Source organism: Heterocephalus glaber, unplaced genomic scaffold (genome assembly GCF_053883595.1).
Source record: "Heterocephalus glaber isolate CG9 unplaced genomic scaffold, H.glaber_assembly_v1.0 deba00001561, whole genome shotgun sequence".
Lineage (NCBI taxonomy): Eukaryota > Metazoa > Chordata > Mammalia > Rodentia > Bathyergidae > Heterocephalus > Heterocephalus glaber.
Window position 1 is genome coordinate 6,754,316 of NW_028258349.1, and position 13,166 is coordinate 6,767,481.

Consider the following 13,166-nt stretch of genomic DNA (forward strand, 5'->3'; position numbering starts at 1 on the left):
CCCCTCCTGAAGTTTGCTTCACATAGAGCATCAAATAAGGAACTCACGTCTCCCACGTCAGGCTCGATGGTGCCTCATTGCCTGAATCAGAAACCTGGGAGTGATACATGCTTGACAGCTCCCTTTTGCTCAGCCCCAGTATCCACATATCCTGCCAATTTAGCCTTCAAAATACATCAGAATAGATCTTAATTCAACAAATCTTATGCTGTTTGCACTGCCATTCTCAATGCCCACACCCCAGCCTAGTCCACAAACTGTGGCTTTGTGGTCTCCCTATACCCACACTCACACCCCATCAAGTTGGCCTCTCAGCAGCACCCAGATTTCTCTTTAAAATTCAAACTGGCCTATACCACTTACTGCTTAAATCCTTGCATTGGCTTCTCACTCATTATGGCCCACCTGACCCGTGTAACCTAGGCTTTCAGCCCTGCTGCTGCACAGCCACATAGGACTCAACATTTCTCTGCACACACAATTCCCTCTTCTTCATGAGGCCTCACACACTCATAGCAGTATCTCTGGACATTGCCAGTTGTGTTGGAAGCACAGAGGCATTAATGAAAAACTGCAGTGATATCTTCCATAGAGGCTGCAGAGCATGCTGCCCCATCTGTGTGTACCTCTAAATTTGAAGAGGCCCCGGTCATGTGGGGGTCTCGTGGCCCTTTCCTACCAGTGAAAAGTGGGTCACGACTGCCTTCCCTGTGACCCATCAGCCAAGTCACATAACAGCCCTCTGCCCTGATTCCTCCCAGAACTCCCTTGCCCTGTTGGCCACTAAAAACTTACCCTTGTTCTGAGAATTGTTCCTTTCTCAGGACCATGGGATCACTGACAGAAAATCTAGATTTAGAAATTGAGGTAAAAAGACAAATTCCAGCTTTCACTTAGCATTCACTCTCCTGGTGGTAGTCAGAGGAGAAATACTGTGTTGAGGTAAATACTGTGTCAGTGTGGCAACCTGTGGCACGCAGGATATTTTTGAGTATATAAATCAAGGGGTTATAGGGACTGGTTAGCTCAGTCAGTTAGAGCTCAGTGCTGATAAATCAGATGTTCACTCAGAAAGATGTTCATAGCAATTCCCAGGGACGACCATGGTCCTCTCCATACCTGCAGGCACCATACCTGAGGCACCATACCCACCAGCACCAACCATGGCCACACATTCAGTGCCAGCTCCTGGTTTGGGAAATGGGGTTTCCTCAGAAGCTCAAGAAGGGCCTCCAGCCAGCTGGCATTCAGGACTCAGGTCCCCAGGGCCAACTCACCTCCAAAGCTAACAGGTACTGCCCCTTCCAGCAGGTTGATCTGTTCCCAGAGCAGAGCAAAGACCATGCTTCTATTTTCCTACAACATGCAGAGAATCAGAGAATGCTGGGCACAAGAAACCCAGGACAAGGCGTCTAGCAGTCCAGCCACTGGGGCAATGAGTACCTGCTGGCATCTCACCTCCCTGTACTTGGAAACAGAACCTGGTTTTCCTTGGAGAGCCTCCCTCCCCTGCCCTCGCTCCCATAGTTCAGGTTCTTTGACTACTCACGCCCTTCTTGGAGTAGACCCATGGGCCCCCACAAGCCATTGGGGAAACTCATCCCTTGGCCATGACGTTGAGATTGATGCATGCAGTCAGGTGCACAAGCCAGGGGTTGCTAGAGAGAGGAAGTTAACTGGAACCCTTGCAGGTGGCCGTTCCAGCTGGGCTGCCAGTGTTCATCACGTGGAGGGTCCCACATGCATGAGAGCCCAACAAGGAGGACGGAGCCAAGAAAGGGGAGGGACCAAGCCAGACACCATTTTTTAGTCCCGGGACCCAGCCATCCCTGGCAGAATTTTGGTGACATGTGCCCACACATTCCTTTCTTTGGCTGGAGTTTCAGACTCCTATCACCTCAATAGTCCTTCCCTTGATGAAAAAGCAAAACCAGGACCTTCACTCAGTGAGATATCATGTGTGCCTGGGGCAAGTTAAGTTGAGAGAGGTGGGGGTAAAGAGGGAGGACCTCAGTCTGTAGAGCCACACAGGTCTGAGTTTAAGTCCTGGCTCAGGCACTGGCTCCCTGTGTGGCCAGGGTAAATTTCTTTACATCTCTGAGCCCAAATTCTCTCCTGTGGAATGAAGATAATAGTGGCTTTATCATAGGCCTAAATGAAATAGCAGAGCTGGAATGGGCCAGATGCTCCATGTTTTACTATTGGGAGACAGTATAGTGTAACAGTGAAAAGAGCAGCAGTGCCTGACTGTAGCTGAGTATGGTCTATGTGCCTGGCACTGTGCTGCATGCCTTACATTGCATCCCATTTAAACCTCATGGAAATCAAGGCTTAGCATCACACCAAAATTCAAACTCCTAATGACAACAGAGCTGGTTCCAACACTGAATCAGTGCCCCCTCCATCCTCTACTGGGTAGCCAACATCATAACAGGGCCACCATGGCAGCGGCATGGCTTGGTCGACTCTGAAGTCAGATTGCCAGGTCCACATCTTGGCTCTGATATTTAACAGGCATGCTCCTTAATCTCAGGATTAAGGATGTTTCCATTTTCCATCCATAAACTAGAGATAATAATACTATATTTCATTGAATTCTAGACATCACCAATTTTAAGATGCAATACTGTTTTAACTACCACTAAAAAAAGAAAAAAATTAGCAACAGGGGTATCTAGTAGGAGTTCCCATACAAAGCCAGAACACCATGAGTACATGCAATGAGTAAATGAGAAATAAGCCCATCACATAGAAGAGGTGACGAGGGAGCTTGCTTGTTTCAATCTTGGCACCAGATAAAGGGAGGGAAAAAAATCTCCTCTGGAGAGTTTGAACCACAAGCTGGGACTCAGGCAAGTTGGAAGTTTGAATTCACACTATCCAGTGTTGTTCAGTAGACTAGAAGCAGAGAATTTCAATTAAAGAGACTGTAATGGCCTCATGTAATGGGGAAACAAATGCAAATTCGTTCTTTTGGAATTAGACTTCCATCTAGGCTGGCAGCAAGTATTAGAAGCTGGGGACTATAAGAACCAGCCCAACTATTTAAAAAATGCTCAGAATTGCAGAAATGTGTATTGTTTATTCCTTGAGTTATGTTATTGTCTAGCTATAGTAATTAAGTTAATGCTAAGCCTCTGTGACAGACTCTTCCCAAGCCTCCATGGATTCACACACAGGCTTTTGTCTCTTGCCCAAGCAAAGCCTTCCAGTCCCTCAGAGTGAGTGATTGGCTCTCACCATCCAGTGGCCCACCATCTTCAGTACATGGCTTCCAAGGCCTCTGAGAAGAAGAGAGATGTAAAATCATGACCAGAAGATTTTTAGAGGTCAGGCCGGATGTGACACCTGTCACCCTCACCCATGATCCATTGGGCATAATTCAGTCCCGTGGTCATGCCTAATTGTGAGAGAGGCTGGGAGATGTGACCTGGCCCCATGAGCCTGGGGTAAGCAGAGGGAAGTCTAGTGGACAGGGACAAGTCCCTGCCATAGCACCTCAAGGGACTCCTGAGCACTCACTCTTAGGAAATTGTCATCAACATGCGTAGGTTAGAATGGTGCCTGACATCATACAGGGACTCAGTGAATGGCTGAATGAGTTCTGATTAATAAGAACATCTTTGATTTGTCAAAGCAATGAATTTTTAAAGATGAGGCTCACTTAACAAAAGAAGTTCTCCTTGGTATTACTTAGTGACTCCTCATAGCAGATTTCAAAAAAAGATTTGAATTTCAAAAAAAACAAACAAACCCCTAAAAGTAGTCTGTTTGCAGAAGCACACATATGGTTGGAGTTTAATATTTGTGTTTAAAATAATGCATTCTTTTAAAAGCAGTCATCACCCTCTAATTCAGTTTCCACAGGGAAAAAAATGTGTGAGTCCTAGAATTACAGTCAGCCTGGCTTTGAACCTGGTTATACCATTTCCTGGGTTACTAGTTCCACGATCTTGAGCCCTTGGCCTCTTACCAAGCTTTGGTTTCCACAGCCATGAACTAGTTAGGACACAAGTTTCTCAGAAGCTATTGTGAGAATTAACACAAACAATGAACATAAAGCATCAAGAACAAAATAGGGAACAGGGAGAGTCTCAGCAAGGCTGAGATATCACTTCTTTAAACCCCATGTTAGTAGCCATGGGTTGGAAATTGAGCAGAATCCTATGCAGGGTTCCAAGGCAGTCTCAAGGTTTCAGAAACTAAGCCACCTGTGATCTGGTAAGTTAAGGCAAGAGAATTGCAAATTCAGGCCCAGTGCCAAGGTCCTGGGTTCAATCCCCAGTACTGATGTACCAGACGACTGGCTGAAAAAATACCAGGACCAGGGTATGTATGAAGCTCTCATTTAAATAGCCTCATACACACCGATGGTCTGAGCATTTAAATGTCCATTTTTACCAATACTGTTAATAGTTTTATGCTGAGAAATAACTTGAAGAATTATAGATGCCCTCATGTAAAACCTCACATCACTCCCAATTCCCACTGTGAGCTGAGCGGAGGCATTGGCTCATCCATCCAATTCTCTTTTCCTTAATGTCTAGCCGAGGCCCGCAGAGATGAGCACATGCCTCAGATTTATAACCATCTGTAAAATGCAGCTCCATCCTCTCTGTGATGCAAAACCCACAGCTTAATAGTTGGACAACCACACCTTTCCAATAGTGTCAAGAACGACTTCTGAATTCTGAAATTTCAATGTTTAGTTTATGACTCTGTAAAATGTTTTATCCAGAGCGCCTGGGACAGGAGCCAGGAATGCAGCCCTGTAGATCCCAGTGGGGAAGAAGAGCTGACAACCAGAATCAGCAGTCAGGGAGAGGTTCAGTACCCCAGGCTTCCCTTTTCCCACTCCACAGCTCAGAAACTCAGGTTGTCTGAAGGAGATGACCCAATGCCAAGAACTCAGAGAGCAGTGCACCATTTATCCTCCTTTTCAGATGTATAAGGGGTGACTGAAAAATACAGTGAATGTCTCAATTTTTAAAAATGTTTTACAATAAAAGAAACATTGCCATTAATCTTTCTCAAAATACTCACTCTACCTTCAAACACATTTATCCCATCATTCCTGGCACTTTCTCAAGAAATTCTGAAAGTCCTCTTTCATGAGTGTCTTTATGGGTATGATCAAAAGTACAATGAATGCTGCTGCCCAGTGCCATCCAACAGAAAGATAGGTTCATAAAAACATCATGATATGGAGAACCCGGAAGGAAGCACCCCTGCCACCATCCCAGGCTCCTAGGGCAGGGAAAGTAAGCCAGTCCCAGAACCTGGAAGGAAGCTCCCCAACCACCATCCCAAGCTCCTAGGGCAGAGAAGGTGAGCCACGTGGGCCCCAGAAGCACTCCCCACCCCGTGGAAATGAGAAGACATGTAAACAAGCCTCAAAAACAGACTTCCAGATCACCTACAGCAACCCCAAAGGGAAACGAGATGGAACAATCTGATATTCAACCACCTGGACTCTCTGAACTGACAACAAAAGAGGATCTGGGAAAAATGAAATCAGAAATAATTACTCAAATAACAGCAAAGGTTTTGCTCATGGTGCAAGACATGATTAATAAATCTAGAGAGGACACAGATAAAAAAATAGAGGATCTGAGGAACATGATGGAATCCCAACATAGGAAACAAATGGAATCCATAAAACAAATGCAAACAGATTTCCAGGAGATTAAAAATTCCATTGAAAGTCTGCACAGCAGAATGAACCAATGTGAGGACAGAATTTCAGATATAGAAGAAAAGATTGCAATTAGTGACCAGGAAAAGAAAAAGTGTTTTAAAATTGTAAAGGAACAGGAGAAATCAATCCACCAGCTGCTAGACGATGCAAAGAAGAATAACATAAGACTGATTGGAGTCAATGAAGAAAGAGGAGAGAGTGCAGATGACATAAAAAAACTGTTCACAGAAGTGATGGCAGAAAACTTCCCAAGGAGGAGAAAAGAACTTGACATACGGATAAGTGAGGCATATAGGACTCCAGCTAGCCTTGATCAAAAAAACTCTACACATAGGCATATAATAGTTAGGATTCCAGAAATCCAACAGAAGAACAAAATTCTACAAGCAGTGAGAGAAAAGAAACAAATCACATACAAAGGAAAGCCCATCAGAATCACAGCAGACTTCTCAGTGCAAACCCTCAAGGCAAGAAGAGCTTGGAGTGATGTATTTCAAGCCCTAAAGGAAAACAGCCTCCAACCCAGATTGATGGACCCTGCAAAACTATCTTTCAAAATTGATGGAGAAATAAGATACTTTCATGATAAAGGGCACCTCAGGGACTTCATGAATATCAAACCAGCACTCCAAAATTTTTAGACAATACCCTAGGAAAAGACAATGAGGATCACAACCCCAGGAAACCCAGCAGAATGAATCCATTGGGTGTGACAAATTAAACACAAAGGGGGAGAATCCAACAAAAAGAAAATGTCATGACAAGGCGTTTAAAACTTTTAACTTCATCTCTCTAATGAGTGTATGATTCAATCTTGTTATTGTACTGATTAGTATTTTTCTGATTCTAGAGTTGCACACCTTTCCTTGTGCTGTACTGGCTACTTATCATCTTATGTCTACTTTTTAATTGGGTTGTCTATTAATGAGCTCTAAAAATTCTTTATATATTCTGGTCATAGGTTATATGCATGGTAAATATGGTCTGTTTAAGGACTACTTTTCATTTTAATGATGTCATTTAAAGTTCTAAATTTTGATGGAATCTCATTTATCAATTTTTTTCTTTTATACATCATGTCTTTTGTATACTAGGTAGTTCTTGCCTACCCTGAATTCATACATATTTTCCCCTATAATTTCTTCTTAAAGATTTATACTTTTAGGCTTTCATATTTAGGTTCATAGATCCCTTCAAGTTATTTTCATGTATGGAAATAAAGGGTTGAGGTTAATTTTTTATATACAGATACCAGGTGTTGTAGTGCTGTTTGCTGAAAACACTATCTCTTCCTCAGCTCTTGAATTGAGTTTATATTCTATAAAATGCTAATGTTAAACAATCTTTCAAAACTCAGTGGACCATATATGTGTGGTTCTCTTTCTAGATTCTCTGTTTTATTCCAATGATCTATATGTCTTTCCTTACAACAACACTGCCTTGATTACCGTAGCTTTAGAAGAAGTCTTAAAATTAGGTATTAAACGTCTTCCAACACTGCTTTTGTTTTTTGGGTTTTTTAAAACTTTTCTAGGTCCTTTGTACTCCTACATAACTTTTAAATTTCAATATCCAATTCTTCATTTATAGCAAGTATACACAGACCTGAATTTTTATATATACCTTGTGTTTTCTAATCCTGCTGAATTCAAATACAAGTTCTAGGGGATCCTAGAGATTTCTTAGTATTTTCTCTGTAGATGATCATTTCATCTACATATAAAGATTTTGCTTCTACCTTGCCAATCCTATCCTAATTGTGTCATTTTATTGCCAGACTATTTTGGTGGGGCCTAGGTTTCAAAGTTTAATGGACAGATAAAGAGTAAGCATATCTGCCCTTGTTCCCCACCTTAAGGAGAAAACATTATATCTTCTCCATTCATATAAGGCATTCTCTCTGGAAGTATGGAGTACATGTCTTTAATCTTTTGAGAAGGTTCTGTTCTCATTCTAGTCTCCTGATAGCTTTTACCATGAACAGCTGTAGAATTTAGTCCAATACTTTTTCTCCAACTACTGACAGGATCATATGGCTTTTTCCTTTCCTCTGTTAAAATGATGACTTTTGGGGGTGGATCTTCCAATGCTGAACCAACACTGCCATCCCTATAACAAAACCACTTTCTACGTACTGCCAAATCTGACTTCTAATAGTTTGTTTTGTTAAACAAATTTCTATCTATGTTCATACATTTTTCTTCTATTATCTTTATCCAATTTTAGCATTAGCACAATGTTGAGTTCCTAAAATGAGGGGAGAAGTGTTCCTTTTTTTTTCTGCTTTAATTGTTTGATAGAAATTATCAGTTAAAATGTATATGAGTCTCACTGAGAGAGAAATAGGGCAAATAATTCCTTTCACAATAGCATCCAAAAAACTGAAATACCTAGGAATCAACCTAACAAAAGAAATCAAAGACCTCTTCTCTGAAAACTATGGCACTCTGAAAAGAGAGATTGAAGATGATATCAGAAAATGGACAAACATCCCCTGCTCCTGGATAGGAAGGATTAATATAGTGAAAATGGCCATACTTCCAAAACTGCTATATAGATTTAATGCAATTCCAATTGAGATCCCAGCAGCATACTTCATAGACCTCGAGAAAACAATCCAAAAATTCATTTGGAACAAGAAGAGACCCAGAATAGCAAAAGCAATTCTAGGTAACAGAGACATGGCAGGGGGTATCACAATCCCCAACCTGAAACTCTACTACAAAGCTACTGTGATAAAAACAGCATGGTACTGGCAAAGAAACAGACTTGAGGACCAGTGGAACAGATTAGAAGATGCAGAAACAATGCCAGACACACTCAGGCATCTCATCTTCTACAAAGGAGCCAAACACCCTCACTGGAGGAAAGATAGCCTCTTTAATAAATGGTGCTGGAAAAATTGGGCTTCAACTTGCCAAAGATTAAAACTAGACCTGTATCTCTCACCATGCACTAAACTAAAATCCAAATGGATTAAAGATATAAATATTAAAATAGAAACTCTGAAACAGTTGGAACAGAGGTTAGGTAGAACCCTTGAAGACATCAGTGTAGGAAAAGATTTTATGAACAAAACCTCAGTTGCTCGTGAACTAGCATAAACAATCAACAAATGGGATCTCTTCTTATTAAAAGGCTTCTGCACAGCAAGAGAAACCACGAGCAGTGTGAAGAGACAACCCACAATGTGGGAAAAAATCTTCACCTGCTCTTCCTCAGACAAAGGTCTACTATCTCGAATCTATAAAGAACTTAAAAAGATCAGACCTCCCAAATTTAAAGACCCAATCCAAAAATGGGCATCTGAAATGAACAGACATTTCTCACACAAAGAAGTAGAAATAGCAAATAAATACATGAAAAAATGTTCAACATTACTGGTCATTCGAGAGATGCAAATGAAAACAATGCTGAGATTCCACTTCACTCCAGAAAGAATGGCTGCTATCATGAAATCAACCAATAACAAATGCTGGCAGGGCTGTGGGGAAAGAGGAACCCTGCTCCACTGCTGGTGGGAGTGTAGACTGTTGCAAGCACTGTGGAAATCAGTATGGAGATACCTCAAAGAACTAGGACTGGAAGTCCCATTTGACCCCATTATTCCACTGCTGGGGATCTTCCCCAAAGAATTAAAAGAATCATACCACAGTGATATATGTGTGCCCATGTTCATAGCAGCACAGTTTGTGATAGCTAAAACTTGGAAACAGCCCAAATGCCCATCAACTGGAGACTGGATAAAGAAAATGTGGGTTTTTTATAAAATGGAGTACTACTCAGCCATAAAAAATGAGAAATTAGAGACATTTATAGCTAAGTGGATGCCCATTGAGGCGATACTCTTAGTGAAATAAATAGGACACACATGAATAAATTCCGAATAGTTTCTCTGGTGTGAGAAACTGAAAGTGTAAATAAGGACTAAATGTATAATTGGTAATGTGAAATAGGAAGAAAAGGGGCAAAGGGGAAGGAAGTGGGAGGGGTAGGGGAAAGGATAGAAGGGAATGGGATTAATATGAGAAAATGGAAAAATAGGAACAAAATCTTTGTAAATAGGGAGGAATGGAGGGGTTGAAGGGAGGGCTGGGCAAGGGTGAAAAATAAGACCCAAGAGAGACTATGTAAAGGTGCAAATTTCCAATGATGGATGTCATTATATTGTATACCTAAAATGTACCAATGATTAGAATGAATAATTGATAATGTAAAATAGGAAGAAAAGGTCCAAAGGGGTAGGGGTAGTGGGAGGGGCAGGGGAAAGGAAAGAAGGGAAAGGAAAAATGATGAGAAATGGAAAAAATGGAAATAAAGTCTTTGTAAATAGGGAAGAGTGGAGGGCGTGAAGGGAGGGCTAGGAATGGGGAAAAAATAAGAACCAAGATGCATTATGTAAAGGTACAATTCCCAATGAGAAATGTAATTGTGTTGTATACCTACAATGTACCAATAAAAGAATTTAATACAAAAAAAAGTATACGAGCCTGTTGTTGTCATATAGGTAGGTTTTCAAGCTAGGAATATACTTTCTTTAATAGGTACTATTCAAATTTTATATTTCCTCCAGAATTAGTTTCATTAATTTGTCTTCCAAGGTACTTCTTAGAAGTTGTCAAAACAGATTTTTGAAATATGCTTTCTATATCCTTTTAAATTCTGTAAAATCTGTGGTAATGTCTCCTAGATCTTGATATTGTAATTTAAAAAATGTATAATTCATATTGTGTAACAGGAAGAAAAGGTCCAAAGGTGCAGGGGAAGTGGGAGGGGTAGAGGAAAGGAAAAAAGGGAAAAGAAAAAATATGAGAAAAGGAAAAAAATGGAAACAAAATCTTTGCAAATAGGGAAGGGTGGAGGGGGTGAAGGGAGGGCAGGAGAAGGGGAAAAAAATAGGAATCAAGATATTCATTTAATGGTACAAGATCTCAATGATGAATGTAACTGTATTTTATACCGAAAATGTACCAATAAACTTAATGGGAAAAAGAAATCATGATATGTCCTCATCCACGTTATTCACCATATCTGGCACCACTTGACTTCTGCCTCTTCCACAAAATCAAAATGACCTTGAAAGGTAAACATTTTGAATCTATTCAGGACAGAGAGGCAGCTACAATGGCACAACTAGAGACACTCATGAAAGGGGACTTCCAGAACTCCTTACAAAGTAGTGAGAATGATGAAATGAGTGCATTCCAAGCGGGGGAATATCTTGAGGGGGATTCATGGTGTTATGTTTTTTATTGTAATAATTTTTTAATTTAGACACTCACTGTATTTTCCAGTCATGCCTCACATGTCAGCTCCTTCTGCACCAGACAGCCACTGGCTTTGTCCCACAGCACCCATTTACCCAAAAATTTCCCTCCAGAGGACCACCCTCCCTTGCTCTTAACACCTGGTTTGGGATGGAGGCATCATCCCCAGCACCCAGAGGATTGCTTCTGACCATCATGACAGGCACAGGTTCCAATCAGAGCCACTCAAAATTTATCCAGGAGCTTTGCTGGAGCACCCAGGAGACAGAGGACCTTGTTTTGTGCACCTGGACTTAAATAAACTGTAGGGGATTGTATCTGTGTGAAATCTAGAGATGGAGGGAGGGAGATAGGAAGAGAGGAGGAGAAAGAGGGAACTGGGTCCAGGTAACAATAATTGAGCCCTTAAGCAGATGAGCCTGGAGCTGGATGGACTTTTCACTGACCTGATAAATTTCTTTCAAGGTATCAGTTGGGTTTTCTAAGCCAAAGACAGGCAGGAGTCCTGCTTTGTTCCAGACTGCTTGCTGGTTACATGGGCTCTTGCAACTTCCACTGTCCTAAGTCCCCAACCTCCCCACTCCCCACCTATCTTTCTACTCATATCACCCAAGCCAGGCAGTTGGGAGGTGGACATTGTGCAAGCTTTTGGACAGGCAGAACTCCCATCAGCCCCAATTTAAGTGGGCTTAATGCACTTACAAAAGACATACCCAAGCAATAGAGGAAGGCAAAGCTAGAGCTGTGCCTGAGGTATAGATAGGCACAGAAGGCCCTTGTGGTCCAGATGGGGGACCAATGAAGACTTCCTGGAGGACAGGACACTGGCCTACACTTGAAGGTTCTATATGGGAGTTTGGGGAGGGGCCACGGGAAAAGACACAGGGCAGAGGCACACAGGTGAGCACTATCCCACAGGAGGCCTTTCTCCTGGCTGACCAGCTGGGCTGGATGCCTCATTCCTGAAGTTTCCTTCCTGGCTCCCTTCATGTTTCTTGGAGCTAGCCTGGTCTCCCGAAATATTTTCTCCAAACTTTCTTAGGCCAGGTTAGGATGGTGCATCTGAGAGACAGGAAAGGCAGCCATATGCACAGCCTCTCCATCTCACTGTAGACACCAAGTCTTCATGCTGAGATCAGGACCCATGAAGGGCTCTTCTACTTCATGGTTCTCTTCTTTTCATGCTGGAAATCCAAGACACATTGCAAAATGGAATAACCAACCACATGCCTGCGACTCATAATTCACGAATGCAAATATGTTCTCAGCTTTGCTTAACTCACTTTTTGTGAATGAAAGAGAACTGTAAAGATTGCATTAAAGTACCTCCCCACCCTGCAACCACTCTTAGCTCTTCATAAATATCTTAATCTTATTTTGGTGAAGAGAGACCTAGTCCTAATTTTAGATGGATGGGTAGGTAGGAAGATGATAGACACAAATCTACAACAAATTGCTTTGTTGGTCTAATTTACATAAATGCTTTCATAGCTTATTTCTCAACTTGCTTCTTCTAAAGCATTAACTTTTCATGTTCATCCTGGCATAGCTGCCACATAGTAGGCCAATACTTGAATACGTCAGAGTCTGTGCATCCATTCTCATATTCAGGGCTATGAAATGGTGTCTTATTGTTTGCTCTCACAAACAATGCTGCAGGGAATACCCTTGTGCACATTTCTGAGGCACATAATGATAAACAAATGTTCTAGTCATAGAGGTTGCACAATCTCAGTGTCACCAGATGTTGCTAAGGTGCTGCTGAAAATCATGCACATTTACCTTCCTGCCCATTGAAGATGTTCGCCTGCTTCTCTGTAATGAAGATGATCTGTTTGACTTTCTTTGTTACTCATTGGATGAGTATGAAATGGCATAGCATTCTTCTTTTACTTTGTGTTCCTTTAATAAGTAAATTGCAATGCATTTTTCATTTGTATCCACTGATGATTTCTCTTCTCTGAAACACTAGGTCTTAACCTTCTCCCTACTTTCTTATTGGTTATTATCCTCCACCAAGAAAATTCAAAGGTAGGACTTCATGACATATATGGGTACCACTTCCTCATCTGTATAGCAAATGTCTTTTTCCACTCTAACCTTATGTATTAATTTGGCTTATGGTCTTTTGTCTTATTGATTGTGTACAAGAGTTGGTCAAAAAATGTGACAAATGTTTTAACATTTTTCTAGTTTATTAT